We start from the raw sequence: 16312 nt of genomic DNA on the forward strand, positions 1-16312 counted from the left end.
ATCACAGGATGCTCCAGAAAAGGCACAGGGGCCAGCTTCCCTCCCTGCCATTGCCATGTAGGAACCCCTTTCTGGAGATGAAAGATTCAGCAGGGGCTCAGCTGGGGTCTGGGGCTTTGGAGGATGGGAATTTGTTTCCCTGTTAAGAGCTGGGTTTGGCTTTTTTAGCAGCCTGTTTATGGGAACAGAACCACCCCAGCGTGAATTATTCATGGCCCCTCACAAGCTCATTCTCAAAATATCAATTTCTCCCAGTCATGTCAAGCAGCACTTAAGCCTAAAAGCCTTGTTAAAATGAACCACTGGCCCAGTGAGCCGGGGAGGAGATGGAAGCAACCAGGAGCAGAGCTCTGCAGGGGGATCCTGCTCTTGGCCTCTGCACCCACCTCACAGGTCCTGGAGCCACAGGTGAGAAATTGCAGGAGAGGACCTGGTGTTGGGTGGAGGGTTGGCATGGGGATGGCAGGCATCATGTCGGAGGGGAGCAAGGAAGGTGATTACAGTGCCTGGGGACACTCCCTCAGGCTCTCTCCTGGACAAACTGCTCTTCTCAGGCAGAGGGGATATGCAGATCTCCCTGCTCTGGGCATCACAGCAAGCATTTATGGAGCCACACGAGGAATTAATCAGGTGGAGGAACAGGGACAGTGCAGGCATTAGCAGAGGGAGCCGCTGCAGCACAAACCAAGACAGATGTGGCCACAGGTGCCACAGTGATGCTCTCCTCCTGCAGGGCTGCAGCTGGGGCACTGGTACCCCCAGACATTTGCACAGAGCGCTGCTCAGCAAGTCCTCCTTCCTGGCTGAGGACCACCAATGCCAAACCCTCTGCTCTCCTGCTGGCACAGGGATGAGGGCAGGGCAGGCTGAGGGCATCTCCAGCTGGGCACGGCAGCCCCAAGTGGCAGCAGGGACCTTGCAGGCAACAGCTGGGCCAGAGCAGCACTGTTGGTAATTACTAATTAAAATACAGATGCTCCCCAAACTGCAACTTTTAGTTTCTCTAGCAACTGCTAAATCGAAAGCAATGAGGCAGGGAAACACCAAGTGATGCTGCAGGTGCCACCATGCCAGTGCTGGTGTCAGTGTAGGCAGCGGATGCTGGTCCTGCCCTGGCACACCCCAACCACACCCCACAGCCTCCTGTGGCATTTCCAGCCTCCCTGCTGGGGACAGAATTGGTGGGTGCCCCAAGCTGGATGGGGCTGAGCCCACGGGGGCCAGCAGGGAGCATCCTGCCCTCCCTCTGCTTCACACAATGCAGCTCCCTGCAGCCCATGGGCAAGAGGTGCTCATCCCCCAGCAAGGCTGGATTTATTTCTTGTCACCTCCTCCAGGCCCAGCACCTGCTGCAGGTTTCCTCAGCCCCACTAGCCCCCAGCAGGCCTGTGCATCTTGTCCTTGCCCTGTGTTCGCTGTGGTGTCAGGTGAATGGAGAGCCCATGGCCAGACTGGGTGTCCCAAAGCGGGGATGAGGGCTGGTTTTCCACTCAATCAACTGCTCACAGGAAGGCAAAAAATCCTAAACAAATAGAAAACTTAGAGGTTAATGTGCCCTGCCCACAAAGTTGTGTTGAAATGTGTTTTGGGATGTAAGACACCCCATTTCTTCTTAAACTGATACCTAAGCACATCACCTCATGTTGCAGCTTGCTCTGCTATGCTTTTCCTGGCACCTCAGCCTGTGATGCTGCAGCAAACCATCTTCTTCCTCACTATCAATTCTCAAATCTTCAGCACACTAGGGAAGTTTTTGCAATCTCACATTACCTGTTGCTGCAAACAGTAAATTGTTTTAGTCCCCAGGGCTTCTCCTTGGCATAGCCTTTCTCTGATGTTTCCCCATTAACAAGACCAGGTGGGGAACCTGTCCATGGGCAGGTTTTTAATCCATCTACTGTGTCCTCTTAAGTCCTCATAAAACAAGTTTTTAATCAAAATGTCACGTGGCAATAAGTGAAATGCTGAAGAGAAATCCGTGGTGCTCTGCTGGTGGAGCTGTCTGTGCCTGCCATGCTCTGCTCCTGCCCAGAGGGAGTGGGTCTGTTTTACAAAGCTGATAGGGGACATATAGTGGGCTCCCTTCTGGCTCTTTGACATGACCCCAGCTGAACCCACTATTGTCTCACTGAGTTCAACATCTCTCCACCTGGTCTTTGCTTTTTGCACCATCCCTTTTTCTTTGCCATCCTTGTCCAGGGGAAAGCAGCTCTGCCTCCAGCACGGGCTTTGGGCTGTACTCCATGTTTTGGGCATGGCTCTGTTTTCCCTTCTTTTCTCTAAATTAGTGTCTGGAGGACTCATCAGCAAGACCTCTCTGCAATGGGGTGATCTACCCGCACCCACAGACCTGCCCCTGCTGCACCTGCAGTCACCTGCAGTTCCTGCCACATTCCCTCCTGCTGCAGAGCTCTGGGTCCCCTGCCCATTGGCATAATCAGCACCAAAGTGAGTGCCAGAGGGGCTGCACAGGTGCCCTGGGTGGGAGGATGTCAGCATGTGACAGTGTGATAATTTCCATGGCAACGGTGTATGACAGCACAAGCACCGTTCGCTGCTCCTCAGTGCCGGTGCCTGGAGCTCGGGTGGCCCGGCAGTGCGCTCTCCTGGAGGGAGCAGCACAGCACGCCCACCTTCTGCTGATGGTGGGGTGCAAAGGGCTGCCGTGAGCCTCAGACCCACCTGAGTAGACCCACGGCTGGTCCCTGACCACCTCTGTAAACGTGGGGCAGAGCTGTGCCCACAGCTTGCTCAGAGGGGGCACGTGGAAGCCAGGGATCCCCTTGCCCAGGGCCTTGCTCTGCAGTGAGGGCAGAAGCCACTCGAGAGTACGGCAACAAAGTGGGTGCCACAGCTCTGCCCCAGCATGAGCTCCTGTCCCTGGCAGGCACAGGCCGAGGCAGCACCCCCGTGTGCCCTGCACCCTTTCCCAAGTGGAGACACAGCACAGCACCCTGCTCCAAGCAGAGCCAGGAGGAGCCAGCTCTAAGCCCTGGTCCATGGGGCAGCTTCCACTCCCTCTGCTCTGCGATTCTGCAGCCCACACTGTGCCCGGGGTGAGCATCCAGGGCCCATCCATGGGCTGGAGCTGAGCATGGCAGGGGCTTCATGGGCAGCTGGGAACATGACAGGTAAGGAGGGACAGAGGGCAGGTGACCAGCACGTGAGTGCTCAGCCTTGCTCCCGTCCCCAGCATGCCTGTTGCTCAGAGAGACCTGCCAGGGAGAGTGGAGTGGGCACTTAATCTCCCCCTGTAAGTTTAATTAATGGGCTGCAGCACTCATTCTGTGCTGCCTTAATTGGTACAAGCTGCAAACGCTGTGGAGCCTGGAAAAAAACATTTGGAAATGAAAAATATATTAAGCAGGAAACAGATCAATGGTTCTTAATGAAGCTGATTCAGGGGCTGCCTGTCGTCGAGGGGCCAGGACCTGGGAGACACAGCTGCTGCCCAGGCTCCATGGCCCAGGCACCTGCCCTCCTTAGTGAAATGAGCAGCCCTCGGGACCGGAGCATCAGCCCTGCTCCTGTCTGCAGGAGAGTCATCTGGGGCTGTACCTGGTCTGTGGGGGAGGCTGGGGGGTCTTCCCCAGCATTTTTGAGGGCAGCTTGAAATCTCCTTGCAACAACTGGAAAAGCCAGCCCTGCTCAGCTGGAGAGGCACCCCAGGCACAGCTGAAAAACTACCTCTGCACATCTTCAGCCCCTGGAACAGCTGTAAAGACCACCCAGGGTACAGCTGGAAGGGTAATCTCAGCACATCTGTCTCTTGTGGGGGTGCCCCAAGAGCACATCCAGTCTCAAGAGCCCAGACTGGGGCTGCTGAGGGCTGTGGGCAGAGCTGGCCATGTTTCACTGTGGTGGTTTAATGGGAATTTCATCCTTTTTATGGGGCAGGGGCATGGCTGGGCTGATCTCTGTGAGGGGCCAGGGGTGCAGAGCTGTGATGAGGGCTGTAATTACCTCAGCTGTGCACAGAACATTAGCTGTGCTTCCCAGATATTTACACAGGGGAAAACAAAGTCATAACTCACCAAATAAATAATCTCCCAGGCACAGCAGTCAGGGAGCAGGTGCCCCCTTGCACTCACGCAGCTGGCCCAGCACAGAGCATCCTCCACCATCCCTTGGGGGCTGGCAGGACCCCTCAGGGCACACACTGAGGGGCAGAGAGGGTGTCCAGTGAGCTGAGGGGTGTCATGGGTGCTGGGATGCTGAAGTGCAATCCTCCCCACTGAGGGCAGAGGGGTGAGACACCAAGGACTGCCTGTAGACAGCCACATGTCCCAGCTCTGGTGCAGATCAGCATAGATCGTGGATGCTCCAAAGCCACGGGGCCAGGGGAGCTCTGCAGGTATCCCACATGCCAAAGTACACCCCAAAAGCACCCATTGCCCAGAGTCCAGGCCCATGAGACCTGTAAATCTCCCTGAGCCCTGCGTGGGAGCAGAATGCCACATGGGAAATGGAGAACTCAGCACTGGCCCGTTTCACACAATACATTTCATTTAATATTTGGCATTTCACTTCATTTACTTGACAGCCAGCTAACAAATTAGCACGGCATGGTATCAATAGCTCCAGACTGTGTGGATTAAAATCTGTTTAACCAATAGATCCAAAGAATAAAATAGTAAACGAGAGCAGTGTGGCTGCAAGGGCTGGAACTCCGCTGGGGCTTCAGCACAGCTGGGAGAAGAGCAAACTGTGTTCTGACATCCAAGGGGGATCAGCTACCAGGTCACCAAGTGGGAGGACCCTGTGGCTCCCAGTGCTGGCAGGAGCAATGATGACCCCAGCATAGCTTGATCCAGCTGTGAGCAGGGAGCTCATCGAAGGGGATGAGCAGCCCCTCCCTGCCCCTTGGCTGCCCGGAGCATTTGGCAATAGGCAGGGGTCTGCAGGGACCACTTTGGTTTCCTGATGCTAAATCCCAGCCCCACTAATGTGATTGCTAACAGCATGTGGCCCCTAATAGGGAAAGTACCCTGCAGCCTGCCTGCCTGCCTGGTACAAATTGCAAATCTTGTTACGGGTTGTGTCCAGATTTTTAACGTGATAATCGCTGCCCTGCTCAATTATGCCTCTGGCTTGGTGTCCTGATGGTCCCCAAGAAAGGGTTAAGCAGCTGCTCTCTGCTGTGCTCAGGGGGCAGTGATGGGGAAGACAGGGGCTGTTTATGGGAACCCCATCATGATACCCCAGGGTCCCCAGAGCTGCCCTTTGGTGGCAGTAGCCCCACAGGGTCCCCAGTGATTCCTGGCTGGGCAATGCTGCCTATGCTGTCTCACATGTGGCCCCTGCCTCGTGCATCTGGCTCCTGGTGCTAATCCCAGGGCTGGGCAGCAGCAGATGAAGCCCAGTTCTGCATTAGTTTCTCTCCCACCAGCCTCAGGCATGGCCATGCTGCTCCCAGTCAGCCACAGGCAGGCTGCTCCTCACAGTGTCTAGTTATAAAAAAGAGAGAAAAAAATGGATAAATAATTGAAAACATTAAATCCTTTGCACTTTCAAGGCTGGTGTGCCCATTAATTAATGAATGACATCAAATGAACTCTTGCCTCACATCTCTCCTGGTCTTGCTGTCCCCTGCTGTCCCCAACCCTTCCCAGGTCCCCTGGCATGTCACCAACAACCCCTTCCCAGCTTGGGACTCTGTGGTGGGAGCCCTGGCCTGGACAGACAAACCCAGCGCAGCACTGGGGTGCTCACAAGCTTCCCAAGACACCCCCTGTCCTGTCCCTTGCTGCTCCCGTTGTCACTGGGATTCCTGGTGGGTGCGGTAGTGGGGGGATGGTGAGACTGTCACATCTCGGCTGACATTACATATTCGTTACTCAGTATCTTTTTCAAGCTTTTGAGCGTGTTACAGAATTGAGACCACGTAAGTACAGGGATCATTTTCCTTCTCCCACCTCCAAAACTCAGTCACCCTGCAACAGGGTGTAATAGCTGTTTAGCAACATGCAGGGATGTTACTCAGCAGGGGGAGAAGGATCCCACGTCCCTGAAAGGTGATGGATGCGATGCGTAAGTGTAAATTACTCGATCGAGTATTTAACTGCAAAAGTGGTGAGCTGGGGCATGGGGGTCATGCTCAGCCCCCACTGTGGGTACATGCTGCTCTCAGCTCCGCTGCTCCTCCCCAGCCCTCCTGCCTCGGGAGCCACCTCTGCTCCCAAGGGATGCGCAGCTTGTCACCAGCCAGCCCTGCTCCTGGTGTCACAGCCCGCACGGGTTGCTGGGTGTCCCTGGCCCGCGGCAGGAAGGGCAGCAGGAACAGGCAGGGTGCGTGCCCACTGCCTGCAGTGCCACAGGAGAAGTGGGGTTTAGTCCAAACAAAGAGGTGTTTTCAGAAGGCTGAAATTAATAACACAAACCCTAATTTAAAATTATATTAGGCTATCAATTACTCCCCAAGCATCCAAGAGCTCCGCTGCCAGCTTCAAATTGCCAGCTGTGATAAATGGTTTTATTGGAATTTCATAAGGTCTGAATTATTTGCAGACTGAAAATTTTCATAGATTAATTAAAATTTTGTAACAAGCTGAAGAGGTTTGTGGCAATCCCCGTCATGACTGGCCTAGGGCAGGGTTGGGACTCTCATTTCCCCAGATTGTCCCCAGGGACCACCATGGCAGGGGTGGCCTTGCTGGTGCCATGGGAGCATTGCAAGGAAAAATCCTGTGTGTTTGGCAAATTGGAAGAGACAATTATCAAAACTTGAATGGCTGGATAATTGCAATGTGTTTGGTTTGAGCCAGGACTATCCAGCCTCATTTCTTGTATTAGAGTTCTTCTAATACTTCAGTAAAGAGTGAGTAGAGGGAAAACCACTCAACAGTTTATTCAGATTTTCAAAAAGCCTTTTGACAAGATCCAGCACAGGAGGTTACTATAGAAATTAAGTTGTCGTGGAGCGAGAGGCAAAGTATTGCCATGGATCAAAGGCTCACCAAGAGAGAGAAAACAGAGGAGGAATAAACGGGCAGTTGTCATCCCAGCACCGGGCAGCCGCGGGGGCTTGCAGGCTCTGCCATGGCCCTGTGTCACTTAACATATCTGTGGGGTGTCTGGGGAGAAGCAGCACTTTGAGAGACACGATGGGGATGCTCTAGGAGGGTTTGAGGCTGTTGCACGTGGGAGGTGTGGTGTGGGCAGGCAGGTCACGGCAGCACTGCTGGGCCGAGCTGCCCTCCCTGCCCAGCCTCGCTGCCCTCCCTGCCCAGCCGCGCTGGTGCTTGGGGCACAGCCATCCAGCTCCTGGGCTGCTGACAGGACACACTCCCAGGCCTGCTAATTTCCTGGGGACATGGTCACGGGTCAGTTTAACGAGCAGGCAGGCTGGCAGTGCTATGTCTTGTCCCCGGAATCACCCTCTGCCCTGTCAGTGTCCAGCAAGGAGAGGCTCGGCACCCAGAGCTGCTGCCCATGGATCAGAGCTCCCAGGCTCAGGGCGCACCTCTCTGTCTGTGAAGGGGACACACCTAGGGATGAGCCCCAGCTCCTCTACAGGACCCTTTTGCATGTGTGGCTCCCAGATAAGAGGAACAAAAGGAGATTTACACGCTGACAGGCAAAGCCAAGCCACACAGGCAAGAACATGATGGGTGACTGAGTCACACACACCCCCAGATGAGGTGTCCAAAGAGGTGCATACACAGGGGGAGAGGTCAGGTGTGCTCTGGGGGGTGCCTAGCCCTCCCACCCCATGCAGACAGAAGTTCGATTGGGCTTGGGCACAGGGCTGCCCCCTTCCACCTCCCGTTCCCGTAGGCAGCCCTGGCAACCAAAGACCGTGCGGGGTAAGCACTGGCGCCGAGCTGCAGCTTCTCCCCCGCCGAGGAGAACCTGTTCAGCAGGAAAGGGGCCCCACAGTGCCTATGTGCAGATAAGGGAGGGAATGTAAACACCCTCCCAGCTCGGGCATCCCAGCTATCTGAAGTAGCAAATGCCTCCAGAGCAAATTCCTCCCTCTCTGCCTCCTGCATCAACTGTGGGGGCCTCAAGATCTGCAGGGACAAGTCCCCCTATTGCTGTCCTGCAGTTCCCCGTTTTCGTTCACTCCACACACGTGTTTTTCCCTTTCACCTCTATCTGACACTTCCCTGGCTCCTTGGGAGCTTTCTGGACCACCCCACACCATCACCCCATCTCTCTGGGAGGATGAAGGGTGGTGGTGGTCCCCCCCCTGCTCTGGCAGCCTCAGCCTCCTGCTCAGACCGGTTTTGCCAGATGAAATATCTCTGCCATGCGACCCTGCCAGCAGTCAAAGAGCATTTCTCACTGATTTCAGCACTTATCACCAATTTTGGCAGATGGGGAACAACCATGGCTGAGGAAACAGATGCCTTGGAAGAGGCTTGGGGTGTTTCAGGGCACCCCAGTATGGGGCACTCAGTGTTGCTGCCTGGTGCTTTGGCTGATATTAGACAATAAAACCCTCCTCCCTTCTGAAATTAGTAAATGCAGCTGCTGCTTGCTCCCTTCCTGCATTTTATGGGCTGGAGCAGCCCTGTTTTGACCCTGGGGGATGCTGCAGGGTGTTGGGACGAGCCACTGGTGCCCAATGCTTCCTTTCTCACCTGTCTGTGGGCTCGGTGTCCCTCCTGTCCCCATCAGCATCAGCTGCAGCTGCTCAGGCTGCTGCCTTGTGACCGTGAGCAGGGGCCGGTGCTCGGCAGGGGCGGATGCAGGCAGGGACGACGGCAGCAGGCTGCAAACCGGCAGCACTGGGAGAAGCAAAATGCACCCGGGGACAGGCGTGGCAGAGCCCCCGGGAAGCAGAGAGGAGAGGGCACTTGAAGGGATGCGGGGCCACAGAAGCCAGGACTGCTCGAGCTCACATCACAGCATCCCAGAATGCTGCATCTGCAGTGAGAGACTCCCAGAGAACCTGTTGATATGGCAACCCTGCACGGGAGAGAGCCCGTCCTGCTCTGCATCCCCTCCCGGTCCCCTCCGCACCTGGCACACCCCGGAGCCCTGCGGTGTCCCCAGCCAGCCTGGTCCCTGGGGTCACACCTGGGCCACGGAACTCACAGTTGAGGGGGTGAAATACGGTCAGATGAAACAAAATGCTGCAGACAGTGGAAAAATCATCCCAGCATTCTCAGACAATGCAGGGCTTTCAATTGCCTTTTGGGTGGGAGACCCAATGTCCCTGTGGGCTCCTCTCTGCAGTGCCAGTGATGCTCACAAAAACCTACAAGGAGAGAGATGGATGGATACTGGAAAGAGAACAGAAACCACTTCAAAAAGGGGTGCAGCAGAGCCATGGGATGAGCAGTGCAGCTGTTGGCTACCCTGGCTCAGTCAGGAACTGAGCACCATCCAGGTGGGGTGACAAGCTGTGAGGTTTGGTTGAGAAGAAATTCAATAGCCTGGAAGTCCTCAATATCCACCGTGTCCCTCAAAACAAGGAGACTCCCTAAATTAGTTGGCTTGGCATTATTAAAATCGAGGAGATGCTTTCTCCTGACACAGATTTAAACAGCAGACTCATGGTGGGTCTGGTGGGTGCAGAAGGGGATCAGTCCCCACCTCTCCTGTGCTGGCCCTTTTTCTGTGTGTGGCAGCACTGGCAGTGCTCACTGGCTTCACCCAGCCCCATTTGTCTGCTTTTCCTTCCACACTCTTCCACATATCCTGGACCCAGTTACAGGTCAGCCCTTTTCCCAGGGCTACCTGTGTGATATGGGCACAGTGGGGCAGAGCCTCTTCCATTCCCCCACTTGTCTTTGGAAAGGTGAGAGTTCCTGACTGTGAAATGACACTGGAAAATCTCCCCTGGCCCACTCTGCCAGTGTTTGGGGGTTCTGGGAAGGCACAAGCATCCCCACAGCACCCACCACTGGCATTTGGGAACATTCACAGGGTGTCAAAGAAGTAGGTGACAAACATTGTTGACCACATCAGACATGAATTTTTCATCTGCCAGCACTGATGCTGGAGGGGTCTGGGTGCTCAGGTGCAGGGGGACAGCCCGGTGGCACCACCAGCTCTCAGGCTGGCCATTGGAAAAGGTGGGAGTCACTGGTGGCCATGGATTCTGTTTCTTTAAAATCAAATGGTGCTTAAAAATAAATCTCTTTGCTGGTGACTGAAATTTGATGGATGAAAGGCATTTCTCCACATTTCCAAGTGATTTTTAGGAGGCAGCTCTGCCACTGGCCTCCTTACCCTCACCATGTGTCAGCCTCAAACATGGTGCTGGCCAAGCTGCCTTCAGGGATGCACAGGGTACCCTCACTGTGACCCCTGGGAACAGTGAGCACAGACAGCAAGGAAAGAATTGCTATGAGATGTAATTAAGCCAGACAAGGAGCAATTTCTCACTGCAGAGCTGCGGTGGGCTGCTTTAGAATGTGATTCAGATCCACTTCAAGAGCTGCTGAGCCTTTAATCCCACCTGCTAATCCCCTACCTGAACCTTTACCTTCATTTTCCAGGGACTTTGGTGCCTTATCGCAGCAGGGTGGTCTCTTCAGAGGGACCCCCTGAAGGCTGGTGCCTCCAGCAATCCTTTTTGTTAGGGCCATAGCTGGTATTGACACCATTGCAGATGTTTCTCTCTGGCATGGGGGACAGGGCTGTGTGTCCAAGCCCCAGCGTCTGCAGCGATGCTTGAGCTGTGGCCAGAGGTTTTCCCTCCCCACAGACTTGTTTTCTGCCTCCCCATGACCTGCTGTGCCCAGTGTTACACCCAACCCCAGACATGTTCTGGCAGCTGAAGAGCACTCAAGGAGCCACACTCATGGATGCATCCCCCACGTGTGGCTCTGCAAAGCCAGTGCATTGGTGCTGATCCAGCACATCATAGCCCCAGCACAGGGACTGCTGGCCCATGCCAGAGGGCTTCTCCCAGCTGGGAAAACAAATTTGGATGAAATGTAGGATGGCTCCTTGCCAAAAACCCCAGCAGAAAGGTTGGTTGGTGGAGCCCAGCTTGGTTTGGCCTTGACCAAGGCACTGGGGGCTACAGAGAACGTGGCTCCTCAAGAGCCATCCCAGGGGTGAAGCTGTGACCCTGCACAGCGCCTGGAGGCAGGATGTGGGGTGAGGCTTGCAGGGAGCAGGGCTCTGGCACAGCCCTCGGGAGGGGATGGCACCGCAGGGATGACCTTCAGGAGCCCTGGCAGGATCAGCTGGCAGCCCTGCTGTGGGAGGCAGAGTGAGGAGGCCACTGGGAGTGTCAGATGTCTGCGATGCCATTACACACCGGACGCCTGTCTCCTCACCTGGTTAATTATTAACCGAGGAGTCTGTGCTGCTGCTCAGGGGGACTCAGCCAGCCCAGCCCGGCACCCCCGCTCTGCACAGCGACCGCTGCCAGAAGTCATCCTCCAAGCCAAGCACAGCCTTTCCTGCAGCAGCCCCCACTGACTGTGACATAGCAGCAAGGCAGCCCTTGGAGCAGGGAATCCCACATCCCACAGAATTGCTGTGCCACCAGCCAGGGACAACACACGTTCACAATAACGCCTCTCTTTTCTCCCCTGCAGACTTGTGCCTTTTTTCTCTTCTTCTCTCCTCCTGGCTTTGCCATATGCAATAAGGAGTAAATAAAGAACACTGATGAAAAGAAAAAAAAAAAAAAAAAACCAAAAAAACAAAAAAGAAAAGATCAAGGGAATCCTTTCCCTGCGATCTCAGTCACACCAGCCCCGGGGCTGTGGTGTTCCCTGAACGTGTGGTTTACAGGGTTGAGGGACTGCCTGCTCTAAGCCCTTGATACTGCAGCCAGGAGGAACCAGAGAGAGCCAGGAAAGCACCATCAAGCCCAGCTGGTGTGACAGCATGGGGATGCCACTCCAGGCCAGATGGGAGCTAGAGGAGAGGGGTGACTTGAAGAGGCACAAGAGGTGACTTCCACTCTAAGACACACATCCAAAGCACTCTTGGCATGTTTATTTTCCTCTAACAAGTCTCATACAAGCCCCAGTTTGGCTTTCAGCTGCTGTTTGAGTGGCTGGTGGGAAAAGAATAAAAGATTTCTGAATTTCAATAAAAGCCCCCTTATCTCATCCCTCTCCATCAAGGCTGCTTCACATTCTCTGCCTTCCAGGCTCAGTGATTTACATGGTAATGGCCTCTTCAGCCCAGGGTCAGATGGGGAATTTCACTGGAGCCAGACTGCCGGCTTGGCCTTGAGGCAGAGGGCAAGGGCCGGGGGTCTGCCCCAGCACCCTGCCAGCAGCAAGGGCCAGCAGGGAACCAGGCTGCTGAATGCAGGGGAATGAAGGGGAGAGCCCTGGCCGTGGGCTGCGGGGAGCCCCAAGGCTCTCCGGGGTGTGTGGGGCGTGTTGATGGCACGGGCCTCCCGGCGGGACCGCTGGAGCTTGGCTCCGAGCGCTGCTGCTTCCCTGCTCGTGCCAGATGGTGGCTGGTGCAGAAAGGCAGAAATGTTTAGTAGATATTTCTGTTCTGTATTTGGAATGAAGCAGGAGGATATATTCATCTCCAGATGATACTGTGGATGGAATATAAATCCTGCCATCTGTAACAATGGGGGATGTGAGGCATGATCTCCTCGAATTCAGCATTTTCAGATCATCCAGGCAGCTGATGCTCAAGAGTCTAGAAGGAACTAGCTCAAGTCAGTGCCACAGCTTAACAGATCTTAGAAAAATGGTCAAATTCCAAAAGACTAGAGAAACATCAGTGTAGTTCCAGTGTAGAAAAATTTAAAGGCACAGAGCAGAGACCTGCACACGAACTGGTTGGTTCATGTCTTTTTGTGGGGTCTTGTTTTGAGCAGCCTTGTAGGTATGATAGATAAAGACAAGTGCACCATTATAGCAAACTGGACTTCCTCAAAGCATTTTGCCTATTACTACATGACATTTGGAATGCAAATCCCACACTACAGAAGGAATGATCAGAGCACGAACTAAGTGGACTAAAATCCGCCTCAGATTTCACCATGTGGTGGCTGCTGGGGGGACTTGGGAGGATGGAGGTGTCCTCAGTGAGGTCTCTTGAGGGAATCTGTTTCTTGTTGCAACAATGCATATGTTTTTATCCAATGGTCAGCCAGACCATAAAAAAGCTGTGATGGTGAAGTCTGCAGGTGATGCAGTTAACCTACCTAACCTAACCTGGTAGGGGGGTTAATAACAAGCAGGCCATGTTGCTGCTCTACTATCTTCTAAACTGCCTGGTAAAATGGCCATAATCTAACTAAATGCATTTTAATACAGGTGCATGCAAGCGAAGGCAACTGGGAACAAATATTGCAGCCTTTATCTCCAGGATGGGCTTGGAAAGCTGTGACAGAAGGCAGCTCAGGAATGATTTCAGGTAACTGACTCCACATGAGCTCTCATTCAACAGCATGCTGAAAGCATCCAACATCTTCCTTGAATATATAACAAGGGAATATCAAACAAAGGCAGGGGAGCATCTCAACTCTTCACATTACTGTTGAAATGATTACTATGGATGTTATTGGCAACTTGGGTGTCTAGAATTAAAAAGGTCACCAAAGTTCAGGAAAGGAAAGCCATACACACTATCCAGGCATCAGAAAACAAGCTGTGGTACAAGAGTGGAATGGTATAAACTGCTCAATTTGCTGGAAAGAAGATTGAGGGGTGCTCCAGCCTCAGCGAGAAATGTTCCTGACAGTTCAGCAGTCTCCATCTCAGAGAGGAGCAGCAAGATCTGAAGGCTGAAGCATCAGTTAGAAAAATTCAGTCTGGGAAGGAAAAACAAGATGCTAGCAGGAGGGCAGGACATGTTGGATCAGCTACCCAGAAGGCAGCAGTTTTACCTATTTTACAACCAATTCCTGTATGTGAGACAGGTAAATCCAGATTCTGGGGAGGCTCCACAGCCTTGTTGTACACAAGCCCTTCTGTACCCAGGGGTGTTTCAGCTGTCCCAGGGACACCAGGACAGCCTGTGCTGGCCTCGACATCATCATGGCCTGCGTGCCACAGGGGCAGGAGGTGGCTCAGGACTGATTTTGTTTCCCTCTCTCCCTTCTTTCTCAGGATGTTGAGTCCAGCTCAGCAGGGCTGGGCAGCTCTCAGGAATGGGGGTTGGACGCCCTGTGGAGGCATCACCCTGTGCTAAGCTGAGCCTTGAGCCCAGAGCAACACACTTTGTGAGTGCCCCTAGCCAAGCACCTCTGCGAGGATCCTGCTCCTCTCTGAAGTGTCTCATTTGGGGAAAAAATTGCTGTGGATATAAAGCAATATCTCTTCCTTAGTGATTTTGGGTTGGATTTTTTTTTTTTTTTTTAATTATGAAACTATATCTATTTCTTTGAAATAAAAAGTTTGGAAGTTTGGTGTGTTATTTTATTTCCCTTGCCTCTTCTCCCATCTCTTTCCCGTTAGTTGTTCCTGCTCTGGAGTGGAGCAGAAGGATAGTGGGTGGGGACTGCCTTATGACTTTTCCCTTTCTATCTGGAACAGGACCAAACTTCTTCAACTTTGGAAAAGTGACAAAAGAGAAACAAAAAAAAGCAGCACTAATTCTGGTGATCTGAAATGGCAGAATAAGAAAAACGGGTTTGGGGTGGGTTGGGTTTTTTACCTAAAGAGGAAAATGAGAGCGGGTAAAGTGAAATATGTAAACCCACAGGTGGAGAGAAAGTGACACAAATGAAGGAGGGTGCACAGAGGTGTCAGATTTTGAAAACAGAAACAAATTAAGGGAAATATTTCATTGGAACCAAGCAAAACAGAAATAAGATTTTTCATTAAGTTGCTTTTCCATTTTTCTCTCTTCGGGCAACAGTTAGAGCCCTGTCAGGAACACAGCTGCATCCCTTCAGGGAATGAGCTCATGTCCTTTGCTAGGAACATCTCCTGGAGAGCCCCTGCACCAGGCAGCCCCAAGCAAGGAGGTCTGAGGGGCCCAAAGTGTCTCTCCCCATGTCTGTGTGAGGGTTTCCGAGTCTGCACAGCCAAGCAAATGTGTCTGTGATGAGATTTGGAAACTTTGAGGGAGAATTAGAGAGGGAATAAGCAAAATATGTCAGAGCTGTCTCTGCATTGAGGCTGGAAACCAAGGGAATAGGCAGGAGGAATGAGAAGTTCTCATGCATGAAGTCAGTTGTGATTTAGCTGGCATTGCAGAGGTCTGGGGGGAGGGTATGTGACTGAAATACCGCTGGGACACTGTGCAGAGGAACCACAGGGAGTTGCACTGGCCCACCAACCCCCCCGAGCAGGCTTGCCTGAGAGGGGAAATTAGAAGAATCCTGGGGAAGACAGCAAAGGCAGCTGCCACCACTGCAGCCATGGAGCCCTTTTACACCAGGATGGAGCCTTGGTGCTGATCACAGGGCACATGGGAGGCTCTGACGTTGTTTAGAAGAAAAGCTCATTTTTATTCATAATTAATTGCAATGCAGATTACTGGATGCACATGTGATGGGCTTAAACCTTAAAGCTCAAACACAGGATTGTTGAAAACTTAGTGACTCATTAATAACAGACAGACTTGTATGGAGAGGATCATTAAGTAAATGAGTTACAGAAGGCTGTGAGAAACTGCAATAACCTGAACCTCAGCCAGAGGCTTTTGGGGTGAAATTCAGCATGGGCAGCAGGTTGGCTGCTGGGCTGTGCACTGCTCTTGCCTAGAGATGAGGGGAAAAGCCTGGCAGGCACCAGCAGGGCTCTATATCCCTCTCTGCAGAATAAGCAGCTATTTATGCTGCATCGTTTCCAAAACAAAAGGCTAAAAGTGAAGAAAAGAAAGGAGGAATAAGACATTTTCTGACAGGCGGGAGTCCCTGTTTGCTAAGTTTTGTTGGAAACACAAGGCGAAAATCATATCATGTTTAGTCAAATATGTCACAAATGATGCAGAAAATAATTCTCTGCGGTAGTGCCAGAGTTGTTCCAGGGTCCTTTCTGGCACAGAGGGTAGAGACAAGATTCCACATGCAGTGAATGTCAGCAGAGCAAACCCTTGTACAGGGGCAAATATGGTCAAGTGAGTGGTCAATCTTTAAAGTGAAAAGAATGAGAAATGGGCATGCAGCCACCAGAAGTTGGCAATGTTGCCAAGCACTGAAACCCTTGTATCCATCCACCCAAAATATCACATATTTGGCATTATTTGTCTGTCCGGCTTTTGAGAAGGCAGCTGCATCAGGTTTTAATGCCCTTCTCTGAAGATTTGTGGGATATTAACTTATTTCCCTCTCCTATAAGATAAAATAAATTATGCAAACTGAGGGATAGATGGGTTTATGGAATTATCCTTGAAACTGGAGTCTGGGGCAGTGCTGTGCTGAGCCAGCCCTGCCCTGAGGCACAGGTGAGGGCAGTGGCTGATGGGCATGGGGTGA

The 16312-nt window shown here is 52.7% G+C and overlaps 1 long non-coding RNA gene across 1 annotated transcript; it reads left to right on the top strand.

The window, feature by feature from the left end:
• Positions 1 to 295: 295 nt before the first annotated feature.
• On the top strand, positions 296 to 14241 carry LOC107207995. Its single transcript, XR_001523043.2, has 3 exons — positions 296 to 408; positions 13203 to 13302; positions 13998 to 14241. It is a non-coding gene; the product is annotated as an uncharacterized LOC107207995 (long non-coding RNA).
• The last annotated feature ends 2071 nt before the right edge of the window (positions 14242 to 16312 follow it).

Source organism: Parus major, chromosome 8 (assembly GCF_001522545.3).
Source record: "Parus major isolate Abel chromosome 8, Parus_major1.1, whole genome shotgun sequence".
NCBI lineage: Eukaryota > Metazoa > Chordata > Aves > Passeriformes > Paridae > Parus > Parus major.